Source organism: Elephas maximus, chromosome 27, assembly GCF_024166365.1.
Source record: "Elephas maximus indicus isolate mEleMax1 chromosome 27, mEleMax1 primary haplotype, whole genome shotgun sequence".
NCBI classification, from domain to species: domain Eukaryota; kingdom Metazoa; phylum Chordata; class Mammalia; order Proboscidea; family Elephantidae; genus Elephas; species Elephas maximus.
Genome location: NC_064845.1, coordinates 20,315,139 through 20,336,251, shown reverse-complemented (window position 1 = coordinate 20,336,251; position 21,113 = coordinate 20,315,139). Strand labels below are relative to the sequence as shown.

Below are 21,113 nucleotides of genomic sequence, written 5' to 3'. Positions count from 1 at the left end.
AAGTTAATGATAGGTTTTTCCATCTCTTTAAACAATGTTGTTAGTATTTGGATTGGGATTGCATTGTATTTGTCATTTTCACAATGTTGAGTCTATCTGTCCATGAGCATGATATCTTTTTCCATTTGTGTAACTCTCTTTGGGTTTCTTACGGTAGTGTTTTGTAGTTTTCTTTGTATAGGTCCTTCACGTCCCAGGTTAGATTTATTCCTAAGTATTTTATTTATTTATTTATTTAGGGTACCAAATCACTTTATTTGAAGGAATGGTACAAACAAAAGAACTTCAGGGGATGTTTTAGTACAATTTATAGAAAAGGTAAAGGTAAACCCAACATGCATGTGCTGTCTTGGTGACCATGGAAGTCACCCCTGAAGCTGTGGGGGAGCCAGGCTAAAGCTTAGCTCTCTCCAGCACTGTCTCCCAGGGTGTGCTTGTCAAAGACATACTCTGCCAGGCCAGATTGCGGGGCTCCCATCTTGTACAAATTGGTTATGTAGTCACCCAATTCTTTGATTTCACCTGCTCATGTACGTAATGAGTCTCAATGAAGTCACACAAATGGGGGTCGTTCTTATCCGTGGCCAGTTTGTGCAGTTCCAGTAGTGACCGATTCACACTTTTTTCCAAGTTTAACGCACACTCCATTGCATTCACCCCGCTGTCCCAATCGTCATAGTCTGGTTTCTTGATACCCTGAAGGAAGATTCGGCCACCTCGTTGGTTCTGCAGCTTCATCAGTTTCTCAGCATGTTCCCTCTCCTCATGAGATTGGTGAAGTAAATATTTGGCAAAGTTCTTCAGAGCCACATCATCTCGGTCAAAGTAGTAAGACATGGACAGGTAGACGTAGGAGGCGTAGAGCTCCAGGTTGATCTGGTGGTTGACCGCGGCCTCCAAGTCCTGATGGTAGTTCTGGCGCACCTGCGAGGTGCACGCGGTCGTCATGGCAGCGGTCGAGGAGAGGAGGCGGCGAGGGGCTGGAGCAGCGGAGGCCTTGGGGCGTCGGAGGGCGCTGCTGTGAGGGGGTGGTGGACAGCTGGCTGCGAATGGCTGGCCAGGGAAGGGTTGCCGAGCGCCGGTTCCGTTCAAGCCCTGTTGAAGCAGGAAACCGCGGCGACTGTGCGAAGACCGTCTGCAGTATTTTATTTTTTTAGGGGCTACTATAAATGACATTGTTTTCATGATTTCCCTTTTATCATTCTCTTTACTGGTACATAGGAATCCAACTGATTTTTGTATGTTTATCTTGTATCCTCCTACCCTGTGAATCTATTAGTTCCAGTAGTTTTCTCATTTCCAGGCGCTCCTTGGAAACTCTATGGGGCAGTTCTACTTGGTCCTATAGGGTCCCTATGAGTTGGAATCCACTCGATGGCAGTGGGTTTTTTTAGTGGGTAGTTTTCTCCTGGAGTCTTTAGGGTTTTCTGTGTTTAGTATCATATCATCCCCAAATAGGGACAGTTCAACTTCTACATTACCAATTTGGATGCCTTTAGTTCTTTTTCTTGCCTTGTTGCTCTAGCTAGGACTTCCAGAACAATGTGAAATAGGAGTGGTGATAAAGGGCATCCTTATCTTGTTCCTGTTCTCAAGAGGAATATTTTCATCGTCTTTCCACTAAGAATAATATCGGCTGTTGGTTTTGTATAGATGCCCTTTATTATGTTAAGGAATTTCCCTTCTATACCTATTTTATTGAGAGTTTTTCTCAGGAATGGGTGTTGGACTTTGTCTAATGCCTTTTCTGCATCAATTGAAATAATCGTGATTCTTTTCTTTCATTTATGTGGTGGATTACGTTGATTGATTTTCTAATGTTGAACCATCCTTCCGTACCTGGCATGAATCCTACTTGGTTGTGGTATATAATTTTTTTCAATATGATGCTGAATTCTATGGGCTAGAATTTTGCTGAGAATTTTTTCATCTATATTCATGAAAGATATCGGTCTGTAATTTTCTTTTTTCTGTGTTAAGTCTTGGCCTGGTTTTGGTATCAGGGTTATGCTGGCTTCAAAGAATGAATTCAGAAGTATTGCTCCCTTTTCTATGTTCTGAAATAGTTTGAGTAGTACTGGCGTAAGCTCTTCTCTGAATGTTTGGTAGCATTCTCCAGTGAAGTCATCAGGGCCAGGGCTTTTTTTTTGTTGGGAGTTTTTAAATTACCTTTTCAATCCCTTCTCTTGTTATGGGTGTGTTCAGATTTTCAAAATCATTTTGTGTTAGTTTGAGAGGTAGTGTGTTTCTAGAAATTTGTCGATTTCCTCCAGGTTCCCAAATTTGTTGGAGTAGAGTTTTTCATAATGCTGTTATTTTCCTTTTTTATTTCATTTGGGTCTGTTATAACGTCCTCTGTTTCGTTTCTTATTTGAGTTATTTGCATCCTCTTCTGTTTTTCTTTTGTCAATTTGACCAGTGGTCCATCAATTTTGTTGATCCTTTTAAAGAACCAACTTTTGGTTTTATTTATTCTATTGTTTTTCTATTCTCTATTTCTTTTATTTCTGCTCTGGTCTTTATTACTTCTTTTCTTCTGGTGGCTGTGGGCTTCTTTTGCTGTTCTCTTTCTGTTTGTTCAAGTTGTGTAGCTAATGTTTTGATTTTCTCCCTGTCTTCTTTTTTGATGTGTGCATCTATTGCTATAAATTGACCTCTGAAGACTGCCTTTGCTGTGTCCCAAAGTTTTTGGTATGATGTGTTTTCATTCTCATTTTGATTCTAGGAATTTTTTTATTCCATTTCTGATTTCTTCTATTACCCAGTGGTTTTTAAGTAGGGTGTTATTCAGTTTCCATGTAATTGATTTTTTTTTTCCTTGCTCTTCCTGTTTTTAATTTCTACTTTGATGGCATTGTGGTCAGAGAAGATACTTTGTATTTTGTTGAGAGTTGCTCTGTGGCCTGAGATGTGGTCTATTCTGGAGAACGCTTCATGTACGCTGGAAAAAAATGTGTACTTTGCAGCTATTGGATGGAGTGTTCTATATATATTTGTGAGGTCAAGTTGGCTAATTGTGCCCTTTAGCTCTTCTGTATCTTTGTTGAGAATCTTTCTAGATGTTCTGTCCTTTACTGAGAGTGGTGTGTTGAAGTCTCCTACTATTATTGTGGAGCTGTCAATTTCTCTTTTCAGTGCTGTTAGAGTTTGTTTTATGTGTTTTGGAGCCCTGTCATTGGGTGCGTAGATGTTTATTACAGTTAAGTCTTCTTGATGGATCATCCCTTTAATCATTATATAGTGCCCTTCTTTGTCTTTTGTGGTTGATTTTGTTCTAAAGTCTATCTGAGATTAGTATTGCCACTCCTGCTCTTTTTGGTGGTTATTTGCTTGATGTATGTTTTTCCACCCTTCGATTTTTAATAAATTTACATCTTTGTGTCTAAGGTGTGTTTCTTGTAGGCAGCATATTGATGGATCCTGGTTTTTTTTAATCCATTCTGTCACTATCTGTGTCTTTATGGGTGCATTTAGGCCATTTACATTCAGTGTAATTATTGATAGATGTAAGTTTATTGCTGTCATTTGGTAGTGCTTTTTTTGTGGTGCTGACATTTTCTTTGTTCCTCTTAACTCTCCTGTGCTGAATTCCTTTTGTTTGTGGATTTCTTTTTCTTTTGTTTTTGTAGATTTTATTTTTATTGAGACTTTATGTTTTTCTTCTTTATTTTGATGAGTAGGTTTGTTAACTTTCTTTGTAGTTACCTTGTAATTTACCCTTATCTTCCTAGGTTTGAACCAGTCTGTCATACTTGATATTGCCTTGCCTTCCTCTCCTTTAGAAGGTTGTATACCTACACTGTTTATTCCCTCTTTTAATGTTCTGACATTGTTGCCATTTACAGATTAATCTCTCTGGTTCCCTGTTATAATTCTTTTGGTTTTGGATAGTCCTTGAGAGTTCATTTCCTAGGTTGGTATCTGGCTTGTACAATCTTGCATCCTAGATTCAGACTGTGGTCTAAGGTTTGTTCTCAAACCAAAGGACTCCCTTTAATAATTCTTGTAATTTTGGTTTGGTTTTTACATATTCCCTTAACTTCTATTTATCTGGAAATGTCCTAATTTCGCCGTCATACTTTAACGTGAGTTTTGCAGGATATATTATTCTTGGTTAGCAATTTTTTTTCTTTCAAGGTTTTGTATATGTCATCCCATTGCCTTCTTGCCTGCATGGTTTCTGCCAAATAATCAGAGCTTAGTCTTATTGTTTCTCCTCTGTATGTGACTTTTTGTTTTTCTCGAGCTGCTCACAGGATTTTTTTCTTTGTCTTTGGTTTTAGCATGTGACGTGCCTTGGTGATTTTCTTTTGGGGTCTATCCTATATGGTGTTCATTGAGCTTCTTGGATGTGACCTTCTTGGATGTGGCTTTTCATCTTTCATGATATTAGGGAAGTTTTCTGTCAGCAGTTCTTCAGTGATCCTCTCTGTTTTTTCCATTTTCTTCCCCTGTTCTGGAACTCCAATCACTCGCAGGTTTTTGCTTTTGAATGTATCCCACATAACTCTCAGGGTTTCCTCATTTTTCTTCATTCTTTTTTCTGATTTTTCCTCAAACAGAGTTGTATCCAAGTGTTTGTCTTCAGTTTTGCTGATCCTTTCTTCCATCATCTCAAACTTCCTCTTCAGCCCTTCTATGACATGTCCATTTCTGACATCTTGCTGTTTATCTTTTTTATTTTTAATTGCTTTTTTTTGGGGGGGGGGGGTATGATTCCTTGTTGTGAATTTATTTTGGCATTTTGTTACTGTATTATTTTCCTGAATTCTTCTATTTTTTTGTCTGTATTTTCCATGAATTTTTCTGGCTTTTCCATGAATTTATCTATTTTTCCTCTTTTGACTGCTTTTTTGCTGCACTTCTTGTGTAACTCTGAATATTAGAGATATGAATTCCCTTTCAGGTATTTCTAGTGCCTTCTACTGGAAAGACATTTGGTGCGTTATTTTGCACACCTAATGAACCATCCTGTCCTTTTTTTTTTTTTTAATGTGTTGGTATTATCTGCTGTCTTTGGGACATTCAGTAGTTATTTTCTTCATTTATTGATTGTAGATCTGTTTGTTTCATCCTGATTTTTTGCTTTATTTGGTTACCTGAGCATGCAGGCTGTGCCTTCTTTGTTGTTTGCTTATCTGCGGTCATGATACTTTTCACCTCCTTGTCCAATACGCAGGACCAGTCCCTCAGCTCTACTGCTGCAGGACCATTCCAGCTAAAGGGGAGGGGCTGGGATGGATTGTTTGTGGCACATACTAAGGCCAACTGGGCAGGCTGAGAATCAGTGCTGGCCATGCTGGTACTGCTTAGGGGTGTGATGTTCAGTGCACGGTGCAGGTAGGCAGGAAGGAGTGGGGAGGTTGTGATGTGTGAAGTTAATATGGGTATGGGGAAGAGGAGAGAGGAGAGAGAAACAGGAGCCAAAAACAAACAAAAAAGAGTGCTAAGGGAGGTTGCCATTAGAATGGAGAGGTGAGAAACCAAGAAATGGAGAAAAACAAAAAGAAAATAAAGAAGAAGGCGGAAAAAAAACTAGAAAAAATATGGGGAAAAAAAAGCCCGTAGGAGTCTCACCAGTGTGGCTTTGAAGACTGGGGAAGTGGCTCCCAGGCTGCATGGTATAGCCTGGCTAGAGGGGGGATAGATGTCACACAGCACCAGGTATTGAGGAGACAGGAAAAGAAGGTAAGTATAGAGAGTCCAGAACTGAGAAATTAAGAAAGACAGAAATGAAAAATAAAAAAAGAAAGAAAAAAGAAATGCCCCCAGGTATCCCTCTGAATTGGCTGTGCAGACTGGGGAAGTAGCTCCTAAGCCATGCAGTGCAGCCTGGCTAGAAGGGGCTCCCGAAATGTGACAAGAAAAATAAAACAAAGGAAAAAAAAAGCCCCAGGTATCCCACTAGAATGGTGTCATAGGCCAGGGGAGTGGTTCCCCAGTCGAGCAGGGCTTCGCAGCCTTTCAAGAAGAAGCAAAGACCGCACACGGAGCCAGGGGTTCAAGAGAAAGGGGTGGGGGAGGGGGTGGGAGGCATGGAAGAAACAAAAAAAAAAATGGAAGGAAACAACATCAGCCAACAGACAAATGGGACTCAGGGGGGAGCCAGCAAGTGTGGGCGGGGTGAATCCAAGCAGCCCAGGCCTGAAGCTGTTGCCTCCAAGCCAAGAGACTGAGGCTGTCGGGGAGCAGAGGAGGCTGAGGGTGGGGGAAAAAGGGTGGGGGCTAGGGAAGCATACATCACTGGCTACTGGGTACTCTGTCTCCTGCTTGGAGCTTCACGAAGCTGCTTTCTCCTATTCCTTGTCCACCAACCTCTGACGTGGGTGGGGGTGAATCCAGGCAGCACAGACTCTGCACTTCCTGCTGGCCAAGCCATAGCTGCCAGCCAGGAAGTGTGGAGGTAGAACAGCAGGGAGAGGATGGCGGGTGGGAAGGCATGTTTATTACTGGTTACTGGGTGCTCTGTCTCCTGCTGGGAGCGCCTTTCCCATGCTCCCTGTCCGCTGATCTCCAACAGGAGTCCAAGATGATGAATCCGTGCAGTGTTAGCTGATCGGGGAGCTCCGCACGTATCTCTCCTCACTCTCTGTTCTCTGTCAGTTTCTTGTTCCATTCAGTGCTTGGCTGAGTTCTTTATGTGTTCATTTGACACAGCTCTAGAATTGATGTTTGTCTCTGTTTTTCTTAGTTTTTTGAGTCTTTGCTGTGGAGGGACAGTGTGTTGTATCTGTCTGTGGTGCCATGTGGTGGGAAGAGTTTAATGAGTATTTGATCATCTGGAAAAAAGCTCAATATTTTTCCAGTGAATAACTCAGGATATGAATTTCTGTACAGTATATGATTTCTATTTAGTATGAAAAAGGAAATACACATAACACATACATACCAAAAGATTGGAAAGAAATTTAACATGCAGTGGAATTACTTACAAAGTTTATTTTCTTCTTTATAATTTTTCTTTTGTATTTTCTGCAATGTGCATGTGTAGATTTTTATAGGGAATAATATTAAAGTTAATTGATTTATGCCTTGGAGAAATTTGTGATAAAGGAGAATATGCAGTTGTAATACTTAGCAAAATTAAATTATTTTATTTAAGCATAGACTTTTTGCCTTTTTTTGGTCACTGACTTTTAAATAATTTAATTTTACTGTTGATAATGTACACAGCAAAACACACACCAATTCAACAGTTTCTACATGTACGATTTAGTGATACCGATTACATTCTTTGAGTTATACAACCATTCTGAACCTCCTTTTCTGAGTTGTTAATTCTCCATTAACATAAACTCACTGCTCGCTAAGGTTTCTATCTAATCTTTCAAGTTGCTGTTGTCAGTTTGGTCCCATACTGATAGATCTTTAAAGATTATAATGCTCAAGGAAGACATTCTTTACTAGTTAAGCCAAACTATTGTTTGGTTTTAAGAAGACTTTATGGGATATTTTTGGCTTAAGGTTTAAAGATTATCTCAGGGCAGTAGTTTTGGGGTTCATCCAGCCTCCTTGGCTCCACAAATGCTGGATTCAGTGAGAATTTGAAATTCTATTCTGTAGTTTTCCCGTTTTGATCGTGATTCTCCTATAGAATATTTTATCAGAATGGTCAGTATTGGTAGCCAGGCCCCATCTAGTTCTTCTGGACTCATGGCAAAGGAGGTAGTTGTTCATGGAGGCAATTAGTCACACACCCATTTGCTCCTCCTATTCGTTCCTGTCTTTCCTTCTCCCACTGTTGCTCAGGAGAGGAGAGAGTTTCTGAGTTTCAGTTTACAGTGACTGAAAAATTGCATTGATTAATGGTAGGATTGCATAGCCGATTATTGCAATTGCTGACAATAAATTGTATACATGTAAAATGTTGAATTGACAAAAGTTGTGTGAAAGATATATTTACAGCAGCGATAAGGAAAAAGAGTAGCTGCTGAGGCTTCTTATGTACAACCAAACATCTCATGGGATTTAAATCCTTGGTTTAGAGGTTTAGGGTCATGGTTTCATGGGACATTCCAGTCAATTGGCCTAATGTTTACTGCTTCTGTTCCACCTCCTAGTACATTGTGTAGTGCTTGGCGTCTTAAAAGCTTGCAAGTGACCATCCAAGGCATAACAATTGGAGTCGTTGACTTTTAAAGGCTTGGTGGACTTATATTTTGCTAAAAGTTAGGAATTTCTTTATCACGAAAAGATTTTAGATTTGTTTATTGATTGCGAATTTTGTCCAGTTTTTTCAAGAACCTATGTTTTACACATCCCAGTTATAATATATTCCCATGACTGAAATACATTAGTGGTCAGAGCAGGAATCCTATTTATTGAAAATTCAATAATTTTAACAGCTCCGTAACAACATTTGCTGATGGTATTTTGGCGGGAAACCTGGGATGTTGGAATATATAATCAGGCTAATGAACTGAACCCTGTACCTTTTATATTATTCAGTCTGTTTATACATCCTCATTAGTTAAAACCTAAGAGCTAACTCTTCATTTTTTTCCATTAAGTTATTTTTATCTTCTAATCTTAAGTAAAATACTCTACTCCTCTTAGCTTTAAGGCATGTGGAATTTTCATACCTTTCATTTGGGGTGTCCTTTCCTTATATAGTTAGTGTTGGTTTTTGAATTCAGAAAACTTGAGAACTAATGTAACGGAAATCTCTCAGACGTTATGTTTTTAACATTTTGCCATATTTGCTTTATCTCTATTTTTTAAATCAATCAAATATGACAGATAAAACTAGTCTTACCACACTTCAATTTCCGCTTGCTCATCCCTTCCCTCTCCCTTACTGTCTTAAGTTGGTGCATAAGAGTTTCTTAGGTGGTACTTTTACTACACAAATATATTAGTAAAACGATATATGGTAGTATTTTGTCTCATCTTTTATATCACGATCACAAGTGGAAATAGTAATAATAGTAGTGAAAATAATAGCAGATATAGGTGGAATTTTTTCAGTGCCAGTCACCATTCTAGGTACTTTGCACATATCAAATCATTTAATCTTGTCACAATTCTATGAGCCAGACACTATTATTATCTGTATTTACAGATGAGAAAACTGAGACATATAGAGATTAAATAACCTGCATAAGATCACACATAGTATAGGCTGGAGCTGACAATTCTTATCTTCACTCATAGCTTTTTACTTTCTCACTGATCGTTTGTGTTTTATATATATATCCATAATAATATATGTAAGTCTTATTTTTTATTGTCATTTTTTGATTTTGTGTTTTGGGTTAAAGTTTACAACACATATTAGTTTTTCATTCAAAAATTTATACACAAATTGTTTTGTGACATTGTTTGCAATTCCTGCATTGTGTCAGCACTCTTCCCCCTTCCCTTTCCACCCTGGGTTCTCCATGTCCGTTCATCTAGTTTTCCTGTCCCTTCCTGCCTTCTCATCTTTGCATTTGAGCAGGTGTTGCACGTTTGGTCTCGTATATTTGATTGAACTAATAGGCATGACCTAAGGAACACAGGGTGAGATGGTGTCTCGTTGTAGTTTTGATTTGCATTTCTCTAATGGCCGTAGGAAACCCTGGTGGCGTAGTGGTTAAATGCTACGGCTGCTAACCAAAGGGTCAGCAGTTCTAATCCACCAGGCACTCCTTGGAAACTCTATGGGGCGGTTCTTCTCTATCCTGTAGGGTCACTATGAGCCGGAATCGACTTGACGGCACTGGGTTTTGGTTTTTTTGGTAATGGCTGTAGGGTCCCTGTGAGTCAGAATTGACTCAACAGCAATGAGTTTAGTTGGGTTTTTTTTTTTAATGACTAATCATTGTGAGCATTTCCTCACATGTCTTTTTTATTGAAGCTTGTGTTCATGCCTTTTGCGCATCTTTTAATTGGATTATTTGTCTTTTTGTTATTGAGGTGTATAAGTATTCTATAGATTTTAGGGATTAGACCCTTGTCAGATATGTCATTGCCAAAAATTTTTTCCTGGTCTGTAGGTTCTCTTTTTACTGTTATGATGAAGTCTTTTCATGAGCATGTGTAATTTTTACAAGCTCCCTGTTATCTAGTTTGCCTTCTGGTGTTTGTGCATCCTTATTTATGGTTTGTATTGTGTTTATGCCATGTATTAGGGCCTTGGAAACTCTGGTGGCGTAGTGGTTAAGTGCTACAGCTGCTAACCAAAAGGTCAGCAGTTCAAATCCACCAGGTGCTCCTTGGAAACTCTATGGGGTGGTTCTACTCTGTTCTATAAGGTTGCTATGAGTCGGAATCGACTTGACAGCAATGGGTTTGTTTTTTTAATTAGGGCCCTTATTGTTGTCCCTATTTTTTTTTTTTAATTTTTTTCTTCCATGATCTTTATCATTTTAGGTTTCATATTTTATATTTCGGTCTTTAATCCATTTTGAGTTAGTTTTGTGTACGTGTGAGGTATGGATCTTGTTTCATTATTTTACAGATGGACGTTCAATTTTGCCAGCACCATTTGTTAAAAAGACTGCCTTTTCCCCATTTGGAAACCCTGGTGGCATAATGGTTAAATGCTACGGCTGCTAACCAAAAAGTTGGCAGTCCAAATCCACCAGGTGCTCCTTGGAAACTCTATGGGGCAGTTCTGCTCTGTCCTGTAGGGTTGCTATGAGTCAGAATTGACTTGATGGCAGTGGGTTTGGTTTTGGATTTTTTCTCCCATTTAATGGACTTTGGGCCTTTGTCAAAGATCAGCTGACCATAGGTAGATGGATTTACATCTGGATTCTTGATTCTGTTCATTGGTCTATGTGTCTGTTGTTGTACTGGCACCAGGCTGTTTTGACTACCGTGGCTGTACGGTAGGCCCTGAGATCAGGTAGTGTGAGACTTACTATTTTATTCTTTTTCTTCAGTAATACTTTGCTTATCTGGGTCTCTTTCCTTTTCATATAAAATTGTCGATTAGTTTTTCCATCTCGTTAAAAATACTGTTGTATTTGGATCAGGATTGCATTGTATCTATAGATCGCTTTGTGTAGGATTGATATTTTCACAATGTTGAATCTTTCTATCCATGAGCATGGTATGTTTTTCCATTTTTGTAGATCTCTTTTGGTTTCTTGTAATAGTTTTTTGTTGTTTTCTTTGTATAGGTCTTTTATGCCCAGGGTTAGAGTTATTCCTAAGTACTTTATCTTTTTAGGTGCTATTATAAGTGATATTGCTTCCCTGATTTCCTTTTCAGAGTTCTCTTTGTGGTGTATAGGAATCCAGCTAATTTTTTTATGTTGATCTTGTATCCTGCTATTCTGCTGAATCTTCCTATTCTAATAGTTTTCTTACGGAATCTTTGGGGTTCTCTATGTATAGGATCATATTGTCTGTGAATAGGGATAGTTTTATTTCTTCCATTTCTATTTGGATGCCTTTTCTTTCTTTTTTCTTGCCTTACTGCTGTAGCTAGGACTTCCAGCAAAATGCTAAATAGGGGTGGTAATAAAAGACATCATTGTTGTTCCCATTTTCAGGGGGAATGCTTTTGGCCTCTCTCCATTGAGAATGATGTTGGTTGTTGGTTTTGTATAGATGCCCTTTATTATGTTGAAGAATATCCCTTCTATTCCTGTTTTATTGAGAGGTTTTGTTAGGAATCGGTGTTGGACTTTATCAAATGCCTTTTTTGTGTCTATTGAGATGATTATGTGATTCTTTTCTTTTATTCTGTTTATGTGGTGGATTACATTGTTTTATTTTCTAATGTTGAATCATCCTTGCATACCTGGCATGAGCCCCACTTGATTGTGGTCTGTTATTTTTTTGATATGATGCTGAATTTTATTGGCTAGAATTTTGTTGAGAATTTTTACATTCATAAGAGATACTGGTCTGTAATTTTCTTTTTTTGTGGTGCGTTTTCCTAGCTTTGTATCAGGGTCATGCTGGCTTCATAGAATGAATTTGAGACTATTCCTTCCTTTTCTATGCTATGAAATAGTTTGAATAGTACTGGTGGGAGCTCTTTTCTGAATGTTTGGTAGAATTCACCAGTTAAGCTGTCCAGGCCAGGACTTTTTTGTTGGGAGTTTTTTTTTTTTTTTTTTGCTTCTTTAATCTCTTCTCTTGTTATGGGTCTGTTTGGATTTTCTATCTCAGCTTGTGTTAGTTTAGGTAGGTAGTGTGTTTCTAGAAATTTGCTCATTTTTCAGGTTCTCAAATTTGTTGTGGTACCATTTTTCATAGTATTTTGTTATGATCCTTTTTATTTCGTTTGGGTCTGTTGTAATGTCCCCCATCTCATTTCTCATTTGGGGTATTTGCATCCTCTCATGTTTTTCTTTTGTCAGTTTGGCCGATGATTTGTCGACTTTGTTGATCTTTTCAAAGAACCAATTTTTGGTCTTGATTCTTTCTATGTTTTTCTGTTCTCTATTTCATTTTTTTCTGCTCTAATCTTTATTATTTCCTTTCTTCTGATGGCCATAGGTTTCTTTCACTGTTCTCTTTCTATCTGTTAGAGTTGTAGGGCTGATGTTTTGATTTTGGCCCATTCTTCTTTTTCAATAAGCATGTAAACTGACCCCTGAGCACTGCCTTTGCTGTGTCCTGAAGATTTTGGTATGATGTACTCTCATTCTCATTTAATTCTATGAAATTTTTTATTCCTTTTTTTGATTTTCTTCTTATCCCGTGGTTTTGAAGCGAAGTATTATTCAGTTTCCATGTATTTGATTTTTTTTCCTTGTTCTTCCTTTTATTAATTTCTTCTTTTATGGTATTGTTACCAAAGAGAATGCTTTGTATTATTTCGGTGTCTTGGATTTTCTTGAGGGTTGCTTTGTGGCCTGAAATGTGGCCTGTTCTCAAGAATGTTCCATATGCATGAGGTAATAACGTATACTTTGCTGCTTTTGGGCAGAGTGTTCTATGTATACCTATGAAGTCACGTTGGTTAATTTTAGTCTTTCAATCTTCTGTATCTTTGTTGAGTTTCTTTCTATATGTTCTGCCCTTTACCCGTAGTAGTATGTTAAAGTCTCATATTGTAGAACTGTCTATTTGTCTTTTCAATGCTGTTAGAGTTTGTTTTATGTATTTTGGAGCCCTGTTGTTGGGTACATAGATATTTATTAAGGTTATGTCCTCTGGGTGGATTGTCTCTTTAATCATTATATGATGTCCTTCCTTTTATAGTTTATTTTGCCTTAAAGTCTTTTTTACCTGAGATTAGTATTGCCATTCCCTCACACTTTTTGGTTACTGTTTACTTGATACATTTTTTTTCCATCCTTTGATTTTTAATATATATATATGTCTTTGTGTCTAAGGTGTGTCCATGGCAGGCAGCATACTGATGGGTCATGCTTTTTTATCCAGCCTTCCACTCTTTGTCTCTTCAGAGGTACATTTAAGCCATTTACATTCAGTGTGATTATTTATAGGTAAGAGTTTATTGCTGTCATATTACTGTGCTTTTTTATTTTTGTAGTGCTGACATTTTCTTTGTTCCTGTTACTCTCCCGTGCTGTGTTTCTCTTGTTTGTAGATTTTCTTTTCTTTTATTATAGATTTTGTGTTTACTGAGACTATGTTTTCCTTCTTTTTTATTCTAATGAATAAGTTTGTTAACTTTCTTTGTCGTTACCTTGAAATCTACCTTTATCTTCCTAAGTTTGAACTAGTCTTTTATTACTTCCTTTCCATTTGAAAGTTTTATGCCTACACTGTTTATTTCCCTTCTTATTTTTCTGACATTGTCATTTACAGATTGATGTCTCTATTTCCCTGTTATAAGTTTTTTAGTTTTGTTTTGTTATTGGGAGTTCTTTACCTAGGTTGGTATGCAGCCAGTGTTCTGTATCCTAGACTTCAGTTGTTGTATGATGTTGTTGATTCTCTAAACAAAGTACTCACTTTGATTTTTCTTGTAAGTTTGGTCTGGTTTTTTATGAATTCCCTTAATTTCCACTTTGTATCTCTCCTCATTCTCTGTTTTCCTTTGGTTTCTTCTTCCATTCGGTATTTGATCTAGTTCTTTATCCCTTCATTTGATGCTTAGGGTTCCAGGATTGATGTTTGTTTCTGTTTTACTTAGTTTTTCAGGTCTTAGGTGCAGAGGGATGGCATGATGCATCTGTCTAGGGCATCTGTTGGCTTCACTGCCTATTTATTTCTTTAAAACCATTTTATAGAATCCTGTTGTATAATAAACCAGCTTATTTATCCATTTCGTTTATTTTTCCATTCCCCTACTGAGGAACAATGAGTTACTTTACACTTTTACTAATAGCGAGCTACGAGCAATGAATACAAGCTTCCTTGGGAACATGTGTAAGAATTTCTCTAGGTAAGATAAATACAAGTGTATTTTCTCAATCAAAGGGTCTGTGCATCTGCAAATTTAATATATATTTCCAAATTCCTCTTCAGAGCAGTTGTACCAATTTATTAGTTGGTAATAAGGAGCTCTGGTGGCTCAGTGGTTAAAGCGTTTGGCTACTAATTGAAAGGTCAGCGGTTTGAACTCATTAGCCACTCTGTGGAAGAAAGATGTGGCATTCTGCTTCCATAAAAGCCATAAAAACTGCCTCTAGGGGGCAGTTCTACTTTGTTTTTTAGGGTCACTGTGAGTATTTTTTTTTATGAGTATAAATTGACTCAATTGCAATGAATCTGGTTTTTTTGTGTATATTATATATGGTCTTTTCCCAGATCTTTACCAACTATTTTTACCAATTTTTATAAACTTGTGAAACTCTGAGGAGCATGAAATAGGGTCTGATTCTTGTTTTAATTTTCATTTCCCTTCTTAAGTAAGATAGAATATATTTTCATACATGTTTTTGGCCATTTCACTTTCCTCTTTGGTGATTTAGAAACTTAGCTCATTAACTTGCAAGTTCTACTTTCTAAATAGTTCAGGGACAAATTACCCGATAAGTAAGGTAAGCACCAGCTTACTTGTGCCTACCATAATGATGTAGTGGAAAAAAAAAGTGAAATTGTGTTTACTTACTAATCCGTAGTGTACAATTTTACCTTTTTTTCACTGCACCGGTAATGTGGTGAAACCCACGGCAAACTGTGCACTACAGATTAGTAAGTAAGCACAATTAAACCCGTGCATACCTTGCTTATCCTAAGCCTAGGCATACCTTGCTTACTGGTTAATCTACCCCTTTAGTGTTTTATTTTTTTTTTAAGTCTTTAAAATTATTATGAAAATTATATGGGGCCTTTGGAATAGATTATTTTTTATTTCTAATTTTGTCCATTGGTTGTCACAGAATTTGTGTAGTATTTGTTGGTACTCACTTTGCATATATTCTTTGTGTGCTTGAACAGAATGTACACAAAATATTTTAATTTAGGCTTTTACATATATCCATGAGATCAAGCTTTTTACTTAAATGCACACATGTTGTGATGCTTTTAAACTATTTTTCTATCAAATATAGAAAGAAATTCTATTTGGTGCTTTTTCAGATCTATCTGTTCATTTTACTTGGTGTTTGTTGTTTTTTTTTTTGTAATTCCAATTTTTGTTTTACTGAACGAAATTTAAATATTTTGAATATAATAACTTATTGTATTTCCCTGTTTTTACTGTATTAATGCAAGTTCATTGTGTGCTAATCTTCAATTTTGCTACATCTTTCAGTAGGCAAATTGTTTCCTCATGTGTTTTGTGATTTTACTTTTTTTTTTTTAAGTTTTTACTGTGAGCTCATCTTCAATGGGGCTTCTTTGTATAAAAATCCTGTGGAAACTAAGGTGTGAGAATATCCTCCAGACAATTTCAGTTGATGTTTTTCATTTATTTGCTTCTGACCGGAACATCAGGATTATCCCCTGCCCCAGGATCAAATTTCTAAAAATTTCTCAGCCTCGGAGTTCTGTGCCTCATGGGTAGTGTACATTCAGATGCCAATGCATGTAAGCCAAATACATGAATTATTAAAATTCCTCACAGAAGACTTTTTTTTTTTTTAATTCACCTTTTGCCATCATCCCAGTACGCCGATAGGTAGTTATTTCTACCCTATTCCCTGTACGTGCTACCCTTTGAGTGCCCTAGTTTTACACAGGGTATTGGTTCCACATTTGCAGGATTGAGTGTTATTTCCTGTGCCCACATGGACATGAAAACGCTTTTTTTTTTTTTTTAAAAAAAAAAAAGCCCATAGACATTACTATTTCTGAATGAATGCCCATTCCCATCCCCCTACTAGACCACCAACAATCGAGTGTCAGCTAGAGTACTTGCTGCTCCTTCTCATTTTGCATTTGGCAATTTCACTTTCTCTTTTTGGGAAAAAAAATACACACACACGTGTTATTGTTGTTAAGGGCCGCTGAACTGGGTCCCAACTCATAGCGACCCTACATAAAACAGAATGAAACACTGCCTGGTCCCGTGCCATCCTCACAATTATTGCTATGTTTGACCACATTGTTGTAGCCGCTGTGTCAAGCCATCTCGTTGAGGGTCTTCCACTTTTTCGCTGACCCTGTACTTTACCAAGCTTGATGTCCTTCAGGGACCTGACTGCTGCTTCTGAGAGTGTTGATTGTGGATCTTCTCCATTTTTCATATTTTTTATTGGTCCAGTTGTGAGGATTCTTGTTTTCTCTGTGTTGAGGTGTAATCCATACTGAAGGCTGTAGTGTTTTAGCTTAATTAGTAAGTGTTTCAAATCCCCTTTCCTTTCAGCAAGTAAAGTTGTGTCATCTGCATATTGTAGGTTGTTAGTGAGTCTTCCTTAATCCTGAAGCTATGTTCTTCATATAGTCTAGCTTCTTGGATTATTTGCTCATTTTCAGCATGTAGATCGAATAAGTATGGTAAAAGGATACAGCCCTGACGCACACCTCGCCTGACTTTAAACCACACTGTGTTCCTTGTTCTGTTCAAACAGTTGCCTCTTGTTCTATATACAGGTTCCTCATGAGTACAAGTAAATGATCTGGAATTCCCATTCTTCTCAATGTAACCCATAACTTGTTATGATTCACACAGTTGATTGCCATTGTATAGTCAATAAAACACAGGTAAACATCTTTCTGGTATTCTCTGTTTTCAGCCAACATCCATCTGTCATCATCAATGATATCCCTGGTTCCACATTCTCTTCTGAATCCAACTTGAATTTCTGGCAGTTCCCTGTCAATGTTGTGCTGCAACCATTTTTGAATTAGTTTCAGCAAAATTTTACTTGCGTGTGATATTAATGATGAAAAAAGAAGAATACTGTTCAATAATTTCCAGATTCTATTAGACCACCTTTCTTTGGACTGGGCACAAGTACGGATCTGTTCCAGTTGGTTGGCCAGGTAGCTGTCTTCCAAATTTCTTGGCATAGACCATTGAGCGCTTTCAGCATTGCATCCATTTATTGAAACATCTCAGTTGCTATTCTGTCAATTCCTGGAGCCTTGTTTTTCACCAATGCCTTCAGTGCAGCTTGGACCTCTTCCTTCGGTACCGTGGGTTCTTCATCATATGTTACCTCCGGAAGTAGCTGAATGTTGACCAGTTATTTCTGGTATAGTGACCCTTGTGTATTCCTTCCTTCTTCTTTTGATGTTTCCCTCATCATTCAATATTTTGCCCATAGAATCCTTCAGTATCACAAATTGAGGCTTGAATTTTCTCTTCAGTTCTTTCACTTTGAGAAATGCTAATCCTGTTCTTCCCTTTTCATTTTCTAACTCCACATCTTTGCACATTTCATTATAATATTTTTTTCTTGGTCTTCTCGAGCCACCCTTTGAAATCTTCTTTTCGGCTCTTTCACGTCATGATTTCTTCCATTCACTTTAGTTACTCTAGGCTCAAGAGTAAGTTCCAAAGTCTCTTCTGACATCCGTTTTGGTCTTTGCTTTCTTTCTTATCTTTTTAGTGACCTTTGCTTTCTTCGTGTATGATGTCCTTGATGTCATTTCACAACTCATCTGGTCTTCAGTCATTAGTGTTCAGCGAATCAAATCTATTCTTGGGATGGCCTCTAAATTCAGTTGGGATATATTCAAAGTCATATTTTGAAACTTATGAACTTGTTTTAATTTTCTTCAACTTAAACTTGCATATGAGCAATTGATGGTCTGTTTCACATGATTCCCTAGCCTTATTCTGACTGATAATATTAAGTTTCTCCAACATCTCTTTCCACAGTTGTAATTGATTTGATCCCTATGTTTTCCATCCAGGGAGGTCCACATATATAGTTGCCTTTTATGTTGTTGAGAAAAGGTATTTGGAATATGTCTTTGGTCTTGCCAAAATTCTATCATGTGATCTTCTGTGTTATTTCTATCACCAAGGCCATATTTTCCAATTACCAGTCCTTCTTCTTTGTTTCCAACTTTCACGTCCCAGTTTCCAGTAATTATCAATGTATCTTGACTGCATGTTCGATCAGTTTCAGATTGCAGAAGTTGGTAAAAATCTTCAATTTTTTTCATCTTTGGCGTTAGCATTTGGTGCATAAATTTGAATAACAGTTATATTAACTGGTATTCCATGTAGGTATATGGATATTATCTTATCACTAAAAGTTTGTACTTCAGGATAGATCTTGAAGTGTTCTTTTTAATAATTAATGTGACACCGCTCCTCTTCAAATTGCCATTCCTTTCATAGTATACCATATGACTATCCAATTCAAAATGGCCAATTCCAGTCCATTTCAGCTCAGTAATGCTTAGGATATCATTCTTTATGCATTCCATTTCATTTTTGGTGACTTCCAGTATTCCTAGGTTCATACTCTGTACCATCTATGTTCTAATTATTAACAGATGTTTGCAGCTGTCTCTTTTCATTTTGAGTCACGCATTGTCAGCAAAGGAAGGTCCCGAAAGCTTGACTCCATCCACATCATTAAGTTCGACTCTACTTTGAGGAGGCAGCTCTTTCCTAGTCATATTTTGAGTGCCTTCTAACCTGAGGGGTTCATCTTCCAGCATTATACCGGACAGTGTTCTGCTTCAGTTCGTAATTTTTCACTGGCCAATTTTTTTAGAAGTAGACCACTCAGTCCTTCTTCCTGGTCTGTGTCAGTCTGGAAGCTCTGCTGAAACCTGTCCACCATGGATAACCCTTCTGATATTTGAAATACCAGCGACATAGTTTCCGGCATAACAGTAACATGCAAGCCACCGTAGTACAACAAACTTATACACAATTGGTGGACACACACATATATACATATATATAGCTATATTTCCAGGTATTTATATCAGAAGGGCTTGTACATTAGCTAAGTTCATGTTTGTGCTAGAAAAACAGTGTCAATTTATTCCCAAAATACTGTAACCTAAGTTCCAGTGTGATTCCATTGTATGTTTTGTTTGAAATATAAGAAATGTTATATAACGCATAAAATGCCAATTGAATAAGGGCTAATTACTCCAGACCTTATTACCACTTGCAACACCTTTACTAGGGAAAATCATTTAAATTTAGAACAAAAATCTCTAATCCTTCAAACAGAAATGTTTAGTTACCAGGAAAAAATTATGCAGCTGTCTTGAGAACAAATCATCAAATGTGCCTAATTTACAATCATTTCTCTCTAGCTATTACACTAATCATAGTAATTCTTTTGGAATAGGTGACAGTTTAATATATTGCGTATGTCTTTCCTTTGAGATTATAGATACAGAGAAAAACAGAAGAGAAAAAGAACTGAGTCTTTAGAGTTGTTGCATTTAAACCCTGTAAGGTTTCCAGTATTTACTATAAAATAAATACCTGCTGACTTCCTAACAGGGGCATAATGCTAATAGCAGTGGGCAATGTAAAGAATTCTAAAATAGAGGCTATCTTCTAGAAGTATACTGTCTTGTTAGAAAGAAAGTGGTGGATACAAAAATTGAAAAAAAATAATAAAAAGACAAAAATGTTAGTTTAAGTTTATACAGGCAAAAACTTCCTTAAAAGTTCCAAAAGACCTCGAATTCTGACTGAGTCACTGCTAAGATGACATTTTAGCTGGGCTTTGGAAGGCGAGTACTATTTTGGAGGAGGGTTCATAGCAGAATATTTTAGATTGCGAGCTCAGTGTGAGTAAATGCCTGGAATTAGGAAATCTCACGATATATTTGAGGAACCACCAGTGACTGGATCAGCTTGTTTCGGGGGGTAAATTAATGTACAGCTAGGTTACAACATCCAAAGTCCACAAGAAAGGGACAGAACATACATGGGTAAAGCAGGCCAGGTACTCAGCTAAAGGTTAATGAAATTAAGTTCCGTGAAGAAGTGGAATGTGCAAATCCCTGTGAGGTAACAGGCCATGACCTAACGTCAGCAGCAAGGCAGAGGCAGTGTGGCCACGTGTGACTTTTCCAGAGCTTTTGAGAATCAGGGTGTTTTTGGTAAGTCTCTGACTTTTAAATATGGACAAATAATTCAAAACTTTCAAAGCACAGGGTGAGGGACAAACAAAATATATGTTCCATCAAGGCCACAGGTCACCAATTTGCCATCACATGCCCAGAGTGAGTGAAAGGAAGCCTAACCAGTCGCCATGAAGTCAATTCTGAGTCATGGTGATCTCATGTATGTTAGTGTAGAGCTGTCCTCTATCAGGTTTTTCAGTGGATGAATTTTTAAGAAGTAGATCACCAGGCTTTCTTTTGTGGCACCTCTGGGTAGACTAGAACCTCCAAACTTTCAATTAGCAGCCAAGCACATTAACCAGCTAGACCAAAATAATGAGGGCAGGCTTCTAAAACAGCAGAGACCAGAGAAGAGGTCTGACCAGATTAAAATACCATATTAGGAATTTTAATCCAAATTCAACAGGGAGAAACACTGAAAATACTTCTCTCCATGGTATTTCCCAGACTGTTTACTCCAGCTAGCTGTACATTCTCATGAAAAGGAATACACATGCTATTTTTAGATAATTGCTTTTACATTCTATTGTTGTTGATGTTAGGTGCCTTCAAGTTGGTGCTGACTCATAGTGACCCTAAGTACAACAGAACAAAGCACTGCCTCGTCCTGCGCCATCCTCACAATCCTTGTTACGTTTGTTGCAGCCGCTGTGTCAATCCGTCTCACTGAGGGTGGTCCTCCTTTTCGCTGACCCTCTAGTTTACCAAGCATGATGTCACATTTTGTACACTCACACTAATGAGAAGTTTTCCTC

General features: G+C 37.6%; 1 protein-coding gene and 1 pseudogene across 1 annotated transcript in view; one reads left to right on the top strand and one right to left on the bottom strand.

Annotated features, from left to right (window-relative positions):
- The window catches only part of KCNH8 (potassium voltage-gated channel subfamily H member 8), a 446,972-nt gene that overhangs the window by 303,202 nt on the left and 122,657 nt on the right, over positions 1–21,113 (top strand). The gene's annotated exons all lie outside the window — the stretch shown is intronic.
- On the bottom strand, positions 283–958 carry LOC126068425 (ferritin heavy chain-like; annotated as a pseudogene).